Consider the following 17,201-nt stretch of genomic DNA (forward strand, 5'->3'; position numbering starts at 1 on the left):
TGTACATCATCATCATCATCATCATAACACCAATAAAATAATTAAGATGCATTTGTCTATATGTTCTGAGATTTATGTCATTTCAATCTATATTGTAAAACATATATTAAATTTTGCATCATTATACAAACATCCCTGCTATAGGAATCCTGACCGAGCAGGAAATAATGAAAAGAATAAGGTCAGAACAGAAATGCCGGTGTTGCAGGATAACCATTATTTTGTCAGCTTAACACTTTAATGCTTTTTACTTGAAGGAAGAATTTCAGTTTTATTTATTTATCAAAATACATAATGATACCTTTGAGTATTTTGAACTAAATCATTTCTTGGAACACTGAGTTTACATAGGCTGAAAGCTGTGGTAGCTCCTCAAGGGCATGGTTTCTCCCAGGAAATCACTTATTCATTAAAAAAATAAATAGGTGAGCTAATGAAGGCTCAACCTTTGATCTAATATACCTACATATTGTTTCTTCCTTAAATAGTTCTTTAATTAGTTGATTATCACAAGTTGCCAATGGCACTTTATTTTTTTTCTTTTCAACATCCTGCTCTACAGCTTCCTTGGCCCTTTTCGACCAGATGCCAAAGAACTGGGTGTTGGTAGGGGCCGTGCAAAGACCGACAAAACCCTGGAAGTGGTTTTCCTCTGGAATGACTTGGACTCTCCTGAGTCTCAGTGATTCTGTATGGGCCCGATTCGTCCTGTCAGCTGGGTAGCCAATTTGAGTTCCTCAGCAGAGCTGTCTCTCTTCTTGGGGGCTGAGGGCTCCCTGCGGAAGAAGAGGAGCTTGGAGCGGTACTCCAGCTTCAGCCCTGCACATCAGCCTTGCAGGGACTCGGTGCATTTGTTCTGCCTTCTTGGATCCACTGCGATCCCAGCGGTCCGTGCCACCTTCTTGTGGATGCCAACGACCCGTAGCTCTTCCAAGCTGAAGCCCCTGACAGCTTGCACTTTGGTGTGATACCTCGCCGTGGGGCACCTCACGATGGGCCCAAAGGGCCTGGGCGCAGGGTGCGGGGCCACGGGGCCTGCCTTGGCTTGCTGGGGCCTTGCATCTGCGGATCTTCCGCGCCAGCTGGTTGAACCACATGGCCACACGCCACTGCCAGTCCTTGTGGAAGTGGGGCTTCAGGATCATGCCATTCCACCCTGGCTGTTGCCTACCGGCCCGCTCCCACAGACAACAGCCAGCGGAAAAGAACTGGTGCTGCAAAGCACCCTGGGAAGGTACTGGTTATTTTAGAACCAAAAATACAAACACAAACGACAAAATTAGCAAATGTATTTATCTAAATAAATTAGAGGAAAATAATTTCTCATGTGTGCAGAGACCAAAAAGGAAGAAGAAAAAAAAAGTATGGGGGTGGTGATTAGAGAAGAAAAGGAGGCAGAAATTAAAAATAAAGGAAAGAAAACTTTGTTAGGAAAAGAGTAAAACAGAACATGAAGGAAACAAACAAACAAAAAGAAGGCGATATATAAAATATGGCCCAGTAAGCATTTTTAGTACTGTTAAAGAAATGCTTTTTTTCTCTATGTGTTTGACTCTCCAGCCACAGAGGTTTTCTGAACATCTACACCACTTGAACCAAACTGTTATAGAAAAAGGGAAAACCGAAGTAGAAAAATTACTCTTTTGGCCGAAATTAGTCTAAAGCCCATTCCAAATCGCTGCCATACTGACCTATCATACCACTCCCATCTCTGTCTCTTCCTCTTATCCCTTGCGAATATTTCTTTTTCAATTACAAAATAAGCTTGATCATGAAGCATTTTCTGGAATATTTCAGACTTATTTTGGTTACGCATCATGCTCCTCTCCAACCTGGCAAAGAAATCACCATTACTGAAATGTTCAGACATTTCAGTTCTTTCACAAAGCCAGTAAGTACAGACAAATAGTAAATAAACCCTTTGCAATCTGTTTCCACAACTTCCAATAACTTGTTTGAAAGAAGCTTATGATCATTCTGCTGAATACTTTAAAACTAATAAAGGGCAGGCTGCAATGGGACAATGTCTTGGATTGTACTGATGGGCTTTCCTTAGTATTTTGGTGACCCTGAAAATGGAGGACACCTAAAGGTACACTCACCTTCTGATGAAAAGTTGGGAATTCATTATTCGTTTTCAAAATAGTGATATTTTGGGCGCCTGGGTGGCTCAGTTGGTTAAGCGACTGCCTTCGGCTCAGGTCATGATCCTGGAGTCCCTGGATCGAGTCCCGCATCAGGCTCCCTGCTTGGCAGGGAGTCTGCTTCTCCCTCTGACCCTCCCCCCCATGTGCTTTCTCTCTCTCTCATTCTCTCTCTCTCAAAAATAAATAAATAAATAATCTTAAAAAAAAAACAAAATAGTGATATTTTTCAAGCCCTAGGTAGTCATATGCAGAAAATATGTGAAATTTTACACAGTACATTGTAACAAAAGAGAAAGAACTGAATATTAGAATATTACTTAAAGACACTGTCTTTGTAAATCAATTTGAAAGTTTTATTTTGAATACCCTCACTCCAGTTTATAATTTTTCTATTGTCATTAAATAACCATACATTTTTATAATTATTTTTATCAATTTACCAGGTAAATTTCTGATGAAAAGCACATTAAGTAGAACAGATGCGGATGGCATTTTGCTGTTTGACTATCCTAAAGTGCTAGAGTAATACTGACACCTAGTGGAAGAAGAGCAACACTGATAAAAATAAACCATCATTGTGGCTATTCAATTTTCAGAGATCCTCAGCAGCTATAATCTATGAGAAAATAATTATAATAATAATTAAAAAGTATTATCACTGATTTACCTTGACGTATTAGGTGATATGTCTTCTTGACGATGTGTGTGTACGTGTGTGTGCATTTGCCAGCAAAACAGGTAGGGATGTGAAAATTATGATTATTCATTGAGAACATACAGATTCAACTTAATTGGTCAGGTAGTATGTAGTTTTTCAAATAATAGATACATAAGAATATAATGCCTTTATTTTACTTTTGGTATTTTCTATCTTTGTCAGGAGTGAAATCAATTTAAACCCTGAAACAGTTAAGTTCAACATAGCAGAATATTGAAGAACCCCTTCCTCAGTCTAATCATTAAACTTCCCTATCTGCCTTCTAAAGGCAGTTTTGTTAAAGAATAAAGATATTTCGTTCAGGGTCTGAAAGTGAATATGTAAGTGTGATGCCAGTTCCTCAGGTAGGTGTAAACAGAAATGGTTTCTTTTTCTATATCCCCAGTACATAGAACTTGGAAATCAGTAAGGTGTTCAGTAAATTATTGGTATACACGTTGATATGTGCATGGTTGAGATCACTGCTCTTAATAGGCTTTGGGAAATATCTAAATTGTAAAATATCACAATATATGTACATTTTAAGCATACATAAATTGTATGAAATAATCTATATCAGGATGATATGTATAGAGGATAACCAAAGACAATGTATTTTCATTCCTTCACAAATATCAGGTTTCTGGAAATTTGTTTAATTTCAACTATATAATCTCATGATGTTATTTAATGATGATATGTTATGATGATGTGATAATGAAACATCACAGTTCTTATAGACTATAATAAATCTTATAACAGTATTTTGAATTTTATTTGTTTCATTATAAATAGTTATACTGAAAAACTGAAAAAAAACACATTCTAAGAAATTTTCAGGGTAAACTGCTGAGAAATTTCTAATGTTATTTGGCAACAGCAATTAATTGTGAATTTTTGGCTCTTCATATCCATCTCTTGTATTATAGAATACAGTCATGTTATTTAAATAACTAAAAGGAAAATGTAGGTTACTATATCTCCACACTACCAACACACTAGATATTTATGAAACCCCAGCTGGATGGTTTCACCCACCCCGTCTGAGAGTCTTGAATGGCCTCTTCATTTTGTATGGACCGTTTGAACTCTTTGACAAACCACGTGAGGGCTTTTAACATTTGGCCCCTTACCTTCTCCCCAACCTCCTAAAACACCCCAACCCTACACATATCACAATTCAGTTCACAGAGAGCTCTGTTCTTCAGTCAAATTGTGCTCCATCTCCTTCTGTACATTTGTCCTATTGCTTTCTTTGTGCGTGGCATCTCTCTGGTAGAGAGGGAAGGTGTCAACTCAAAACAAAAGCAAGTTCTAGCCCTAGTTCTTCCCATTAATGGCTTTTGATAAGTAATGTGTTATCATCGTATCTCAATTTCCTCATAATGTTTAGATTGCTGAACGAGAAACAGTATATGTAAAGGCTTGACAGAAAATAAATGCTCAATAAATATACTAAATATTTTTATTCCTTGAAAAACTTGTTTCAAAGTAACTTTATTTGCAAAACCATTCTTGAACCAGCCAGTCATGTTAAATAAATTGGCCACACATCTATTATGACACTTTTCACATTATATCATGACCCATGATTCTCAATTTTTGTTCTAGCCTGGATCTGCTAGAATTGTGTCTCCAACCATTATGCATCATTCCTGAGATGGCTAATTAAGTATATCAAACTTAAAATTTCCAAAACCCAATTACTTATATCCCACCTTCAAAATATGCTCATCTCAAACTCTATCTGTTTAATAAATAGATTCAACATTCATTCAGTTGCTCAGGCCAAAATTCTATTTTCCCTTATGTTCCACAAGCATTCCAATACCAAATCCTTTGCTTTATCATTTTTATCTCTAAGCTAACCTTCATAAGCTTTCTCCAAGTTGTCATCAACTCTAGACTAGACTTCAGTACCAAACTCCTAACTCTTCTCTTTACCTACACATTTTCTACCTTTAGTCCAAACAACTCACCCAAATGCTCATGGCTATGTTTATGCATAAATCATAGGACTCATACCAATATTTGACCATTCATTAAAATGATATCCAAACTTCTTATTGTAGGAGGTAAGTTTAGCATGATCTTTCCTACTTCCTTTTCTGAATGTGTATCTTATCAGCCTCTCCCTTATTCACCCCCATCCAGTCCAGTTTCCTCAATGTCCCTTGGGTGTGAGTCTTAGTTCAGACTGCTGTAACAGAACAACAGACTGAGTGGCTTAAACAGCAATTTATGTCCCATAGTTTTGAAGGCTGGGAAGTCCAAGATCAAAGCATCAGCAGATTCTGTGTCTGGTGAAAGCCTGCCTGCTTCCTGGTTCATAGATGCCTATCTTCTCTCCATGTCCCCACATGGCAGTAGTGGAAATGGGAGCTCTACAGAGGCTTTTTTATGAGGGCACTAATCTTATTCCTGAGTGCTCTATCTTCATGAATTAGTCACCTCCCAAAGGTCCCATCCCCTAATATCATCATACTGGGGATTAAGATTTAATTTAAGAATTTTGGGTGAGGGAGCACAATATTCAGTCTATAACAGTAGTCAATCTCATGCCAATTTGGCCTTTGAATATGTTATTCCTTCTGACCTATTTTCCCAGAAATACTCACCAAGTTTATTCCCTCATTTCTCTGCTCAAATGGAAATTACATCATCTTTTCAACACCTGGACCTATTTAATTTACTTATTTATGATTTAAGTATTTTTAAGTATTCTTACTCTTAAAATACAACTTTCTCAGGAAAGTGCCTTGAAAATTCAGTTCACTACCACATTCCCCGTGGGTAGCAGATATTAGGTGTTTAAACACTTAGCTGTCCTCTCCTGTACTTTCTTACACTGGTACAGTGAATGGAGTTAATACTCCACATTTTGGGGTATTAACATTGGTAAAGAATTGTACTGGCAGCAAAATTATTTATAACAATAATATAAGAAAATGTTAATAGTGGATTATAATTGTAAAAAGGACCAAGGCTTTACTTTGTTTCTCACAGAGCTTAAAGTAGATGAATCACAAGATAAGTCTACTCGGACTTGGAAACCAGCCCAGTAAACTCATTCTCCACAGTCTCCAATTCTTAATGTTGAACAACCAACACTCACTAATCATCTCGCACACTATTCACTTATTTTCTCTACTGTTCCTATTTTGAGTCAGGCATCTTTTACTTCCTACATCTTGGACCAGTATTTCCTTACATGATTGTGTTCCTATAGCTTTCAACCAGGTATTTACATCTGCTTTCTGCCTCCTGTCATTTAACTCCCCACTAAGAAACCCAAGTCATGTATTTACCAGACTAGTTGTCCCCATTCCAATACACTTCTGGTGTGTTTGTTCCTCTTGAGGCTAAAGATTCTCATCCTGACCCACTGTCAAGTAGTCTTTGCAGCAGCTTTTGTCATTTCAGGAGATAAAGTGAAAAGCAATACAGTTTTTGTTATGTTTTTTATAAATATTTCTCTAGTTTCATGAAGAACACTACAGGAAGTGTATAGCTAGAGGGGAGAAACAGCACACCACCGTGGTAAGCGCTTAAGCCCTGGCATAAAACACAACTCAACTGGAATTTCAGATTTCATCCATTAGCAGTTTGGTGACTTTGAACAAATTACTTAAATCTTCTAGATCTTGGTTTCTTCATTGGTAAAATGTAAATACTCTTGATAATATTATAAATGAAATGAGAAAAATTCTATATCATCGATATTATAACATCAACATTATATCTTGATGTTATAGATTAAATTAGAAAAATACATTATAAAGCATAAAGTATAATGTCTGAATATACCATACACATACCTGAAGTTGGATAGGGTTATTGTTTAATTTTCCCTGACTTTGATCTTACTTTTTATTTTAGAAAATACATAGAAATATGTTTTTAAAATACACCATCAAAGATAGTTCCATTATTTCACTTGTTTAATATTATAAAAGATAATGATACTTTCAAAATGTTAACAGATTTCATGTTTATTATATTACTCTATCTTAACTAACTCATGAGATAAGCAGGGTACATATTAACATGCTTTTAAAGTCAATGAGTATAAATGTTATCAAATTCCACTTACAGTGAAATCATAGGGTATTTGTCTTTATCAGTCTGAGTTTTCTCTCTCAGCATAATACCTTCCAATTGTCTCAACTGGTACAATTTCATCTTTTTTATGGCTATGTAATATTCCATTCTGTATTTACACCACATCTTCCTTATCCATCTGTCTATTGATGGGCATTTAGGTTGTTTTCATATCTTGAGTATTGTAACTAATGCTGGCAATAAACATGAAGTGTGTATATCTTTTTGAATTAGTGTTTTCATTTTCTTTGGTAATACCCACTAGTGGAATTATTGGATCGTATTGTATTTGTTTTAATTTTTTGAGGAAATTCCATACTGTTTTCCACAATGGTTATACCAATTTACATTTCCACCAACAGTTTATAAGGTTCTCTTTACTACACATCCTTGTCAACGCTTATTATTTCCTGTATTTTTTTTTTATTTTAGCCATTCTGAGTGGTATGATGTGATATCTCATTGTGGTTTTGATTTGCATTTCCCTGATGATTAGTGATATTAAGCATCTTTTCATGTGTTTGTTGACCATTTATATGTCTTTTTTGGGAAAAAAAAAGTCTATTCTGGTTCTCTGCCTATTTTTTTTTAATTGGATTGTTTGGTTTTTTTGGGTGTTGAATTATGTAAGTTCCTTATATGTGTTGAATATTAACTCCTTATTGATGTATCATTTGCAAATATCTTCTCCCAGTCAGGAGGTTGCCTTTTTGTTTTGTCGGTGGTTTCTTTCACTGTGTAAAAGCTTTCTATTTTGATGTAGTCCTAATAGTTTATTTTCACTTTTGTTTCCCTTGCCTTAGGAGACATATCTAGAAAAGTGATAACTGCAGCCAAAGTCAAAGAAATGACTTCCTGTGTTCTCTTCTAGGATTTTTATGGTTTCAGATCTCATACTTAGGTCTTTAATCCATTTTGAGTTTATTTTTGTGTATGGCATTAGAGAGTGGTCCAGTTTTATTTGGTGTATGTAGCTGTCCAATTTCCCCAGCACCATTTATTGAAGAGAATGCTTTTTTACCATTGTATATTCTTATCTTCTTTGTTATAGATTAATTTACCATATAGTTGTGAGTTTATTTCTGGGTTCTCTATGCTATTGCACACCTGAAATTTATGTAGCATTTTCTGTCAACTGTACTCAAAATAATAGTAATAATAATAAAAGATAATTAGTAAAACTGGACTAGATTAGAAGTAATTATAAGAAAAGAAAAAGTCAATATGTATAGAGAGGTTTAAGAAACCTGCATATCTTATACAAAAGCAAGGTCAACACTAGAATCTAAATTTTCTGTAGTCTAGCAGCCCATGTTACTAGGTTTTTACAGTATATCTCATTTTTTAAAAACATCTGTGACTTCTTTTGATGAATAAAATAATATTTATTAAGCACTTATTCTTTCACGCATTGTTCTATATAATTTCAATGCATTAACTCACAAAACCTGACTTATGAAGTAACTACTTTTATTATTCCCATTTTATAGGTTGAGACTCTCTAGAAGTTTAATAGTTTGCCCAAGGTCATAGAGCCAATATGAAGAAAATATGAGATTTGAGCCAAATAGTCTAAATGTGAACTCAGACTTTTAGATATTATGCTCTGTGGCTTATCATAAACCCATGGAAATTTTATTTCCCACGCTAGCCTTATTTGAAATTAAAAATGAAATAATAGGACTAAAACCAAAACATTGACTCATTTGGCAGTCTACAACAAAAACAAAGCAGTGATAATTTAAAATAAGCTCTCTTAAATTGCATGTGCAAACTATGAGTTTATGATTATGGCCCCCATTTGAGAATTGCTGATTTACAGAGCTGTGGTATGCTTAAATACAAAGCTATGAAAGAGCAGCTAAGCATTATCTGCATTTACATAGAGGCAATTACTAACTACAATAGTGTGCAGTAATTCAAATGCAACTGCAGGATTATCTCATGATAACAAAGCCACTAACTCAGGTCTTGAGTCACACAGTGGTTTAGAAAACAAAAGAATAGAGTGAGTACTCTGGAGGTGTCTCCCATGTGTTGTTGTCTAGAAAAGAAAAGATAGACATGTTACTGTATGAAGTAGGGCCATTCTATAAATCAAATGATTTACCAGTGGGGGTTTGAATTACACAACTCATAAACGTGTTCTCTGTGTACAAACCTGACAGGAATAAAAATATGCTTTAATCTGACAACCAGCAACCCCAACTCATATTATCCATAAGACTGATGGCAATCAGAAAAAGATGATTATTGAATGTGTATAAAATGGCTATTAATCATATTAATTTTAGTTCAATTTTGAGAGTTCTTAAGTGCCATATATGCAGAATTTACTTAATGTTCACAACTACCTACTGGATTGTTATCTCTGTTTTCTGGAAAGAGAAATTATGACTTGTTAAATAATAAAACTTAACAATCAATGACACATAAGACCAGAATCTGTCTCCCTTTGAGGCCACCTTCTTTGTCAAGGCTAGCTACTTTTCAAACCAGGAGATGCTCTGATGCTCCCAAAAAGACATCCACAAGATGATGAAAAGTGACTGAAATGAGATAGCAGTGTAAATGGTACATCAGTCTTGAGGTCTTAAGAGTTTATATTTTACCTGAATACAAATTCACTAAGAGCTTGAAGTAATTGTTTTTAACTTAACAGTTAGTTATTTTGCATTCCTGTATGTTTATGGTGCTTTATACAGTCAATTAATGAGAACATTCTAAGTACATAACAATCAGAAATCCAAACAGTTCAAAGTACATAACAATCAGAATTTCCAGAGTAGCAAATTAGGAACAAATATTAGTTTCTGTGGGAATATTTATGGATTATATATATGTAATCAGGAATCTTAATACTCAGTAGGATAACCAGAAAAGCCATGAATCTATCCATGTAATAATCTACAAGCATTTTCTGTATTTTTAAGTTAAATGTAGTCAAAATCAGTAAAAAGAGAAAGAATGTGTTCTATATGCAGATGAAATAGATCATGCATATTGTAGTTAGCACTTCTCTGCATGAGGTGTGAAATGCTGATCCATAGGAAAAATAAAAAATAAAAGATACTCTATCAAAGGAGAAAAAAAAACTCCTGTCTTGATGCAAGAAAATTTTCATACTAGTACAAGTAAAGTATGATTCCCTAATTTTCAAACATAGCAATTATAGCCAAAGAAAGTTTTTTGAGTATTTTCCTGCATTCATAAAGGTTGTAAAATATCAATAAGAGAAAAAAAGCTTTGGGGACTGGCAAATAATTAACATTCAGGTTCTTTAACAAATGGGTTTTATGATATTGAGAAAATAATTAAAATTCCTTGAGCTTCAGTATCTTCACCCCTAAAATGGAGATGATATTAATTTCATAGAGAGTTGCTATATGGATGAAATAAAAATAAAATGTTATGTGATAAAAAGAGTCGATAGTGAAATACCAGTATTTTTTTCCTGCTTCCTGTTTGAAGAGTTGAGTTATCTGGATATAAAAGGGATTACAAAATGTTTCCTAGAAATTAATGAAATTTGACAGCATTCTTCATGGGGGAAGCTATATGAGATTTCTTATTGGACAAAATTAAGCATAGTTCCTGAGTTCCTTTCTTCTCTGAAGAAAATTCCTTCTCTCTCAACACTTTTCTACCCACCCCTCCCAACTAGGCTAGATAGAGCACTTGGAGCATTTGTGCTGAGATCTGAGAGGTTTTATGAATGGTTATATCCTTTAATAAATTACTTCACAGATGCATCTGGGCAGCAGTTACATTCTTCTACACCAAATGCACTAGAGCATTTGTAAAGAAAATAAAACAATGAAGTTAATGAAATAAACTAACATTCATAAAGTTACAGAGTACTTACCATTTGCCTAGATTACCTCATTTAATTCTCAAACCAGCCTTACAGTGTTAATACTGCTAATATTGTAATTTTCAAAATGTTGAAAATATGACCCTTATACAAATATAAATTTCATATGTATAAAATATTTCAATAAACTCATTCATACTAGAATCATCCTGGAATTTATACTGGAATAACATGATAAGACTAATTCAACATACATTTGAAGATCTAGGCATTTATAGACATTTTAATAAAATAATATTTGAATAAAATTGATAGGCTAGATATAAAACTGATTAATGTGATTAATATCCTATAAGATAATAATCCATAAACTTTGAGGTTATATTTTCTACCAGACAAATAATTTACATATCTGCTAGACAAAAATATACAAGTAACATGTAATTTCACTAATTCTGGGATGTTTAATAAACAGTGAGCAGGGAATGAACAAAGTACATTTCCTAAATAATTAGGTAGTCCTCAGATGGCCTTGTGCTACTCTATAATCACTTACCTTTCAGTCTTATTTCCAAGTTTTGATAGCCTTTCTTAATGGTATTATTACACCCATATTTCAAGTAATTCAACCCAATTTTTAGATAGTTGAGGTCAATTGTTCAAGGTCTTATGACCGATTAAATTTTTTTTAAGATTTTATTTATTTGAGAGGGAGAGAGAGAGAGCACAAGCCGGGGAAGGGGCAGAGAGAGAGAGTGAGAAGCAGACTCCCCGCTGAGCAAGGAGCCAGATGTGGGACTCGAACACAGGACCCCGGGATCATGACCTGAGCTGAAGGCAGACATTTAAACTGACTGAGCCACCAGGCGTCCCATGACTGATTAATGTTAAGCCAAGTTTAAAACTTAGTGTTTCTTATTCCAGACCCCTAACTGTTACCTATCATACTTATTTTATGTGCTGGGTAGAATTAATTGCCTATATATTTTATTTCACTCTATCCCTTACACACATACTTTTCTTTCCAGTTCCAATGTGGCGATGCTATATTATACCTTCATCAACAACTAATTGAGAAAGATAGAAAGCCTAGTGTTTCCAAGCTGTATTCAGTAAGATCATACAGATACAAGTTTTTCTATGACTTGTGGTGAAAAGCCTGTCCTAACCCAAAATTACCTGATATTAAAATCTGACCTGAGCTAACATAAAGCTATCTAGAGATTTTACTTGTCTCACTAGCATGACATGTTTCTTTTGTTTTACTGTATAACTATGGATGTTTGAGTAGAGTACTGCTTATAGCAACACTGAACCTGTTATTTCCAAAAAATGTTTTTAAAAATTTTGAATTCAAGAACACATCTAGTCCCAAGATTTTAGGTAAAGATCCATACTATAGTAGGGACCTTCTGAAAGGGAGGAGGGAATTTCCCAGTGATGAACTGCTCCATAACTTTACAATAGTTCACATTTTTAAAGAGTTTTTGCTTGACAGCTCTACCTAAAATATTAGCTCCCACTTCCCTGGCCATGCTTGTATTCACTCGATCATACACGTGCATCTATTGCTATCTTTTTATCATCTATCATTTTTTATTATTTTTATTATGTTATGTTAATCATCATACATCATTAGTTTTTGATGTAATGTTCCATGATTCATTGTTTGCATATAACACCCAGTATCATCTATCATTTTCATCATTTATTTTATTCCTATTCTCTCATTTATTGGAATACAATTTTTATAAAAATAGAGCTTTTTTTTCTTCACTGCTATAATCACAAAAGCAAGAAACATAAATGCCAAATGGTAATAATTGATGGAGTGAATAAATGGAATTAAAGTAGTTTGTATGTCTAATCCATTTGTATTTTTATAAATTTTTCAATATTAGGACTTAAAATTGTTGCTGTTAACTGAAAAATAATTACTTAGGAATTATCTGGGAAATATTTTTCAAATATCAAAACCTTAAATTAATAGCCATTTCATCTGAGTTTTACTAGTTTTATTTTTTTTTATTGTAGACTGGTCAAAATAATATATCCTTTCTTAAATAGGACTATTGATATATAATTGATATATACTGAAAATATTTAAAGTGTAAAGTTTGGAAAGTTTTAATATATGGATACTCACAAACTATGACCACAATTAAGATAATGAAACTATCATCACCCCAAAAGTTTCCTTATGCTTCTTGGCAATAGCTATTTTCTCTCCTTTCTGCATTACACCTCCCTGCCACACACATACATCCCCAAGAAATGCCCGATCTCCTTTCAGTGACTAAAGATCTCCTCAAGGGGTGCCTGAATGGCTCAGATGGTTAAGCATCTGCCTTAGGCTCAGGTCATGATCCCAGGATCCTGGAATCAAGCCCCATGTCAGGCTCCCAGCTCAGCGGGAAGTCTGCTTCTCCCTCTCCCTATGTCTCTCCCCTTGCTTGTGCTCTCTCTGTCTCTGTCTCTCTTCAAATGAATAAGTAAAAAATCTTTAAAAAAAGATCTTTTCACATTTTCTAGAATGTCATGTGAATGGAATTATAGTGTATATACGTTTTTTGTCTGACTTTAGCGTAATTATTTTCATATCCGCCTACCCATGGTATTGCATGTGTAAATAGTTCATTCTATTTTGTTGCTGAGTCATATTTCAGTGCTGGATATAATACAATTTCTATATCAAGTCACCCGATGATGAACATGCTTTATCTATTGAAATGATTGTATTTTTGTGCATGCATGTTTTTATTCTATCAGTATGGTATATCACACTGATTTACAAACTTTCAGCTGACCTAGCATTCCTCAGATACATCCCATTTACTGCTGATGCATTATTCTTTTCACAAGCTTCTGCATTCAGTTTTTTTTTTTTTTAAAGAATTATAGAATTTACGTTCATGAGAGATATTCGCCAATGCTTTGGTTATTTTGCAGTCTTTGCTTTTGTCTTTTGTTGAGTTAATTGGTCTTATTTTTTATTTAAATATTTGGTAAAATTTGACAATAAAGCCACCTGACTTGAAGTTTCCTTTGTGAGGATATTTTAAAACATTTTATTTTAAATAGAATATATCATATTATCTCTTCCTCCTTAAGTGGACATTAGTAGTGTGTGTCTTTCTTGGAATTTGCCTACATAATGTGTTGTTGAGTTTTGGGGCATGAGTTTTTTTATACTATTCCCTTACTCTACTTTTAATATCTGTTATGATGACTCCTATCTCAATTCCTGATTTTATAACTTGTTTCTGCTCTATTATTTCCTGATCAAGAGGTTTATCAATATTATTGAACTTCATAAAAATCTGTTTGGTTTCTTTGTTTTTTCTATTCTTTTTTTCTGTTTATTTTGTTGGCTTCTATTCTGATCATTATTATTTCCTTTCTTCTGCTTAATTTGGGTTTCACCTGTTCTTCTTTTTCCAGTTTATTAGATGGAATCCGAGGTCGTTGATTTGGGGCTTTTCTTCTGAAATGAGTATTTAGTGCTATAATAATATCTCTATTGTTTTAACTTCATATCACTAATATTGATGTCATGTTTTCATTTTCTAAGTTCCCTTTTAATTACATCTTGAACCAAGTTCTAATATTTGGAGATTTTCCAAGTATCATTCTATTAACATCTAATTCAATTCAGTTTTATCAGAGGACAGATTTGTATAAGCTGATGACTTTTATATAGATTTGACAGTTGTTTTATGGCTCAGAAAGTGTTCTATCTTGGTAAATCTTTCACAAACTCGTAAAAATAATGTTATTTTTCTGTTATTTGCTGGAATGTTCTATAAATGTCAATTAGGTCAAGTGGATTGATGGTATTGTTCAAGTATTTTATAGCCATACTTATTTTCTACTATTTATTCCAACAATTATTTAGAGATGGATATTGAACATACCAAACATATTTGTGAGTTTGATTATTTCTTCTTGTAGTTTCATAACTTTCTGCTTCTTAGATTTTGAAGCTTTGTCATTAGGTGCATAATATTTTGCTATGGCTTCCTAATAAGTTGGTTCCTTTATTGTTATGAAATAACTCTCTATTCCTCATAATATTCTTTGCTCTAAAAATGATTTCCTATATTAATATAGTCAATCTAACTTTTTGTTTCAATTGTTTAGCTATGGGATATCTTTTTCATCCTCTTAACTTTAACCTGTTTGTATTTTATACTTAAAATTTAAAAAAAAATTGGTTTCTCATAGGCAGCATATATTCAGATTTTGCAGATTTTATGCATTGAATATTCTCTGCTTTTTAACTAGGTAGTCTTTGAATTCAGTGTTATTGTTAGTATTTTTGGATATGAATACACCATCTTGTTCTACAATTTTTATTTGTCCTAACTGCCCTTTTTTTCCCTTTTCTTCTGTTTCTACCCTCTTCGGGTTGAGTGTTGTATGGCTCTTTTTAAACCTACTTTGTTGGCTTTCTAGTTATAATTATTTTTGTTAATAATGGTTCCTTTAAAGTTTGTTGTATATATCTTTAATATATCACAGTCCAAATCGAGGGTATATCATGGCCCTTCACATATAGTGTAAGAACCTAAATATAATATAGTCCCATTTTTCCTCTCCTAGCTCTGGAACTGTTGTAGACGTTTATTTGTCTTCTTGGATCTGCTGTTTTATCATTTACATAAATTTGGAAAATATTTTGTATTTTCTCAAGTATTCTTTCTATTGCCTTTTTTCTCCCTTCTCTTTTTAATTCTTCAACTACAAATATATTAGGACACTTGAAACTTCCCCAGAGCTCACTAATGCTCTAATCATTTTCTCCCCATCTTTTTGTTTGTTTGTTTTATTTTGCAAAGTTTCTCTTGCTAAACTATGTTTCAGACTCACATTCACAAATTTACTAATCTATTCTTTAGCAATTTCTAACCTGCTGTTAACTCCATTCTGTGTATTCTCAGACATTGCAGTTTTAATTTGAAATGTTCTGTTTGGTTTTTTTTTTTTTTTTTTTTTTTTTTTTACATTTTCCACATCTGTACTTAATGTATTTAGCTTCTTAAGCATATGAAATACAGTTGTAATAATTTTTTTAATGTCTCTATCCACTATTTCTATAACCCCCTATTATTTCTGGGTTGGTTTCAATTAGTTAACAGTGGGTCAATTTTTTCTGTATTTTTGTATAACTGGTAGTTTTTAATAGGATACCAGCTATTTTTAATTACACCCTAGTGGACACTGGACACTTTTGTATTCTAAAAAAATATTAGTAAGCTTCATTTTCAGACCCATTTAAAATTCTTTTGGATATTTTCTTTTTTTTTAATTTTTTTAAAGATTTTATTTATTTATTTAAGAGAGAGAATGAGATAGAGAGAGAGCATGAGAGGGGAGAGGGTCCGAGGGAGAAGCAGACTCCCCGCTGAGCGGAGAGCCCAATGCGGGACTCGATCCCGGGACTCCAGGATCATGACCTGAGCCGAAGGCAGTTGCTTAACCAACTGAGCCACCCAGGCGCCCTGGATATTTTCTTTAAATTTTTTTATTAAAGTACAGAGAAATGGTTAATTTGGGACTAGAATTTCCCCAATACAGAAGCAAAATATTTCTGGGAATTCTACTAAATGTCCTATGAATCATAAATTACGAGGTTTCTCACTCTAGCTGATCACAAAAAGACCTGCTCTTGGGCTGTTGAGCTGTAAATATTGTTTTTTCTACTCCTGTGGAAATGTCAGATATCCTGCTTTAAAAATGAATGCATATTTATGCTAAATAATAATCGAGTTTTGGGCAGGTTTGGGAATTTTACTTGTGCATACCACTTTTCACCTTTATTTTACAGTGGAAGCAATTCTTGGGTAAGGTGTAAAAAATTCATATATTTAAAGATTGATGAGGAGAACAAATAACTGTAATTCATTTGCCATAAAATTAATTCACACTCAAGAGAAATTTTCTAGTAGGAGAAGGAATTTGAATCTTTGATATTTAAATCTCACATTGCTGGAGTATTCAAGGTCAAAAGTAAATAAAATTAGATTTTCAGTATTTTGTCTAAAAATTAATTTTACTGCTTGACTGATGTATCTTAAGTATTTCGGCCTATAAATAAATCCTAACCTATCCTCTATGCTGCATAACACTCTGCTCTACTCTCTGTGTGTGTTGCATGTGCTTAATTCTAAGTAAAATGAAAAGTGAAGGCTCTGAAACTTTTAAAGATAGGTAATTAGAGCTTGCTTTTTAAAAACCTGACTCTTGAGAGTTGAAAGGAGAGAAAAAAATTCCACAAGCTAATTTCCTTGTCTCTTTTGTCTTTGCTTCTATTCAATTTTCTTTTTTTTCCTTGTTCACAATTACTTTTGTTTCTTTGTTCCATTTTGTAATTTTCTATAGTGCTTTAAGTTTGTTTTGCTCTTTTTAGAATCATTCTTCCTTCTCTGTGTGTCCTTTTCTT

General features: G+C 33.6%; 1 pseudogene; it reads right to left on the reverse strand.

Moving 5' to 3' along the window:
- Nucleotides 1-241: 241 nt before the first annotated feature.
- LOC112835491 (large ribosomal subunit protein eL13 pseudogene) lies at nucleotides 242-2,128 on the reverse strand (annotated as a pseudogene).
- Nucleotides 2,129-17,201: the final 15,073 nt, after the last annotated feature.

This window comes from Callorhinus ursinus, unplaced genomic scaffold, assembly GCF_003265705.2.
Source record: "Callorhinus ursinus isolate GAN/ISIS: 27379988/994484 unplaced genomic scaffold, GSC_fseal_2.0 scaffold4, whole genome shotgun sequence".
NCBI classification, from domain to species: domain Eukaryota; kingdom Metazoa; phylum Chordata; class Mammalia; order Carnivora; family Otariidae; genus Callorhinus; species Callorhinus ursinus.